This window comes from Phaethon lepturus, unplaced genomic scaffold, assembly GCF_000687285.1.
Source record: "Phaethon lepturus isolate BGI_N335 unplaced genomic scaffold, ASM68728v1 scaffold149, whole genome shotgun sequence".
NCBI lineage: Eukaryota > Metazoa > Chordata > Aves > Phaethontiformes > Phaethontidae > Phaethon > Phaethon lepturus.
In genome coordinates this window covers 6,011-10,350 of record NW_010560947.1, presented here as the reverse complement: position 1 = coordinate 10,350, position 4,340 = coordinate 6,011, and positions in this window count along the sequence as shown.

Below are 4,340 nucleotides of genomic sequence, written 5' to 3'. Positions count from 1 at the left end.
ACCAGAGAAAATTCCAGAGCTTTTGAGTACAGTCATTAACTGTCTTCAATATGTAACAGAAACCCAGGAGACGGTGTGAGTAGGGTTTTGCTTGCACCTTTTGATGAATTGCTGATTACGTATTAACCAAATTTGATTACCCATGCATTGGATCAGTAGCTGTTAATATGCATATTTCTAGCAGTGCCATTCCTTGAAATAATCGTTAAAAGGGGCACCTTGTTCTGAAGAGGTGGCTCGTCTGTAATGTGGATTGCATTGGTAGTCCCAATAGGTTAAAATGAAACACTGCTTGTGACAAATTAAATGCCATTTCCTCTTCCAAGGAGGAAGTTACAGTTGGACTTTAAATAAAAAAGCCGGTACTTAAAAACAAATTAGGCCTATTACCTTCAAGGAAAGGTTCTGTTTGGTAGAGGTGAAGATTTCATTGGTTAAACTCTTTCACATGCTTTTAAGTAATTAAATACTCAGGCTTAGGTGAGCTCTGCTTAGCCACTACATTTTTGAGTTACAGCATGTGTATGTGTCATATTTCAAATTCTGCCATAAAATGAGTAATTTCAGTGAAGTCAGAAAGTAGTAAAGATCTTGAGCCCCATTTAACAGCGATGGGATCTGAATGAGGGGTTAAAGCTACAGCTTACTCTGAAGTGTAGTAAGACTAAGTCAATAAAATTCTTGGGTGTAATTCAGCAGTCACTGTAGTGTTAATCAGAGCATAGAGAGGAACTGAAGCAAGTCCTTCAATCTTCCTGTAAATAGGTTGAGATCACACTTGATGTCTGTTACTAAAATGATACTTGCCTCTGAGTACTCTAAGGTTGTAATCTTAGAAGCAAGTTCTCTGTTAAGCAGTTTATTCATTGTAATACTGAGCTGTGGAAGGGACAAGATACTTGATGGGCTGTGGAAGAATGTCACAATTGACAGAAGTAAATAAACTTTCTCTCGGGTTGTTATATTCTCACCAACTGTTCTCAATTCTCTAAATATTTTCAAGGTATGCTCTAGATTTTGTGTTCTTAATTCTAAGCAGCAGTCCCTGGGGTTGGTACATGTGCTTAGAAAGCTGCCTTGTCTTCAGATAACACAATATGAAGTAGTTTGTTATGCATATTCTTACTGGCTATTGCTATGAGCTGAAATCCAGGTGGCTTGCTTTTTGCTTTGGAGTTAATGCTATGTTTGTAGCTACTGCTTGCCCATCAGTGCAAGAGGAAACAGTCCTGATGAGGTGTTTTTTTTATTATGTTGCTAAAGATAAGATATCTCTTAGTATCAGCATGACATAGTATTGAAATCCGTATCATATTCCATTAATATGGCTATGTGTCAGTAAATTCATTAGCTGTGGTGGTGACCCTTTCTTAGACTAAAAGGAGATGAAACACTTCACCACTGGCTCTTCTCCCTTTTTGGATTACAGAAAATCAGAGGATAAATTCTACATCCTCTTCATTAGTTAGTGATAATTTGTATGCTAGTCTTAAACACAGTACAATTCTTTGATAAAGGCACTGACTGTCACTTAAGACACTGTGGATAGGTAAAAATACTTCTATTGCTTTTTGGCATTCTTTAAAATAGTTATTTTCTGGCTAAAGCAATTATAATAGCGACCTATGTATGTTTTATATTAGTAACAATGTATAACAGAGCCCTGCTCTCGAGAGGCAGATTAAATTCCCATGAAGATCCAATTTTGTCGTGTCTGTTAAGAGTGTAGCTATACTAACTTTGTGATTTCCCTGTCAGAAGTCAAAGACCAGAACTGAGCTCTTGTTCCAGAAGTTCAAAATCTTGGACAGGCACAAGACTCCTAAAAATTTGTTCCTCATTCTACTGTAATGACAGGAAATCCTGAGTACCAGTAGCTGAAATTTTTCATTGTGTAGCATCAACTTCTATATTCAAATAATGGGTAAGTTCTACTGCACTGGGGAGTCAGTCTAGTAATATTTGTATTCAAGAGTTTTTATTTCAGTGTATCAGATGGCCAGCTTAACTATAGAGAGCAAAACACTGAAGAATGAGTGGTTTTTTTCTTTTATTTGCTTATGCTGACACAATTTGTTCCTTGTATTTTTCAGTACATGCATGACTGGCTTTTGGTTTTTTCCAGTGCTAGGAGTATAGTTCTGTGTGAATATTCAGATTACATACAGACCTGAGCAAAAGGCTTGTTTTGTTTCTCACCTGTAACTAACCTGATCACTCAATCCTACAATGTAGATGGTAGTGAACATTTGTTGTTTGTCTTTGGTTTTGTTTGGTTTTGGTTTTTTTTTAAGGCTTCATGAACAACATAATCTAGAAGTTGTTCTGCAGCTATTCTGTAAATAATCTGTAGACTTTAGTTCATCTGTTTGCAAGCAGAACAAAAATTGGTTCTAAATGCATCAGGAATTAGCAACGAATGCTGTTAAGGGTTGTACTTGCTTGGTTTATTCTCAGTGTTTTCAACATACACCAGTAAAACTATGTACTGGAGGCAATGGAATGCTACAAGGGCACTTAGAGCAATGGCCTGGCTTGTGTAAAAAGTGGGTTAGGGTTTTGCCAGTAATAACAATTCAGAGCACATTGCTCATCTGAGTAATCTTTACATTAAAGTCTGGGCAAAGGCAATCTGAGTCTAATATAATGAAACTTTGCACATCACCTTGTCCCAGTCTATCTTTCCCACCCTTGTCAAGAGTGGTATTTTCAGGGGGCTTGAGTAAGAAATTACATTCGATATGCTGCTCTTGGATCCATGAATAAAGCTTGGCTACCGAATGTGGTGTGCATTGGGCAGAAAAATTTTTTAAAGCATCAGGTTCTATTAAGGGATCTGATGCAAATTCTAGGAAAACTGAAATGTTTCAGGCCCTTCCTCTTACTGAGTGGGAGTTGAAAGTCTTGGAACTTCTTTTTTGGATGCTAGGAATATGAGAAATGAGGCAACTACACAATTAATTTGAGGTGTTGAAACATCTGACTCTTTAGCATGTTGGATATTTTTCCCCTTCTTTTGCACCAGTTTTTCCTTCTTTTCTTTCTCCTCTCAATCATACTTTTCATTATTGTTTGCTTTATCATGGTACATAAATGCATTTTACTGAAGGCTTGAATTAGTCCCTTCAAAATAGCAGTGATACAAGAAATACTGATGTCTAACAAAGTACTAACTGTCACAGATAGCTAAGGCCCCTTTGTCTGGTATGGACAAGGTCAGGGAAAAAAATAATACAGATTCCAAGTTGTCAGACCAGTCTGAAGGGTCTGGCAGAACCTGATTGTTTTTTGTACATATCAAATACGCAGGTAAACTGCATCTCACAATAACCAGAACAACCCAAAAACTCGCCAAGTGTCATTACCTCCAGAAGGCCAGTCTTTCAGTGCTCTTAGTTCTAGTATTGTTCTTGTGAGTGGGAATTTTGTCCACAGCAGGAGCCAGTGTGGAAGAAGAAACTCCTCCCTCCTGAGACAAGAGCTAGTCAGAGCAGATGCTGGAGCAATGCTGTCTCTCCAGTGTGCTGTGTCAGACATGGCAAAGTTGATTAGAAAGCGAAGTGAGATGTTGCTTTTACCCTTTTTTTCCTTAATGGCTGGTTAGGGAAAGGAAGGTAGCACAAAAACCCAAACACGCCCCAACCCCAAAAAACCCAACCCCCAAACACATTTGAAAAGATGTGAAGATAATCTTGCCTAGTTTTTTGATGTGAAGGATATGGAGCATTCCAGTTGCTGGCAGAGGAACACAGGTGAGTTTAAGTTTATGAAATAAAATGGAGATAACAGGGCTTCTACAAATCTGGGTTCTAGAGTTGATTTAGACGGGAAGAATTAATTGCTGGGAAGGTGCACGTGTAGGGGCAGCTAAAACGGGAGCTAAATCACCTTATGAGGAGTAGGAAGCACTGTGTGTTACCTCACATAGTTGTATGTGTAGCTTGGGAGCATGGGGATATGGGCCAAAAGCATACCTGAGGGTTGCTTTCACAAAAAAAAAAAAAAAATCAATTCTTTTGAATTGTGACTTTTTCCTAACCTACACCCTAGTGCTGCACTCTGGCTCCCGACGGGGCTGCCTGGTTCCTGCCACGTTGCTGCCATTGGCAGGCGCCTGCGCTGCTGCCTTTTACTAATTAAACCAGGGATACGTGGACTGGAGAAACTCCAGCACCGACTCATGGGGCTGAATTTCCTCCCGAGGAATTGCAAAGGTTTATCGGCCATGTGCAAGGGCCGTCTGATGTTACTGGGCCGGTTCCAGGGCCGTGCGTTTCCCTTGCCGTTGAAGGGAAGGGAAGGCTCCTCGGGGCCTGCGAGGAGGCGGAGGCGGCAGCCCG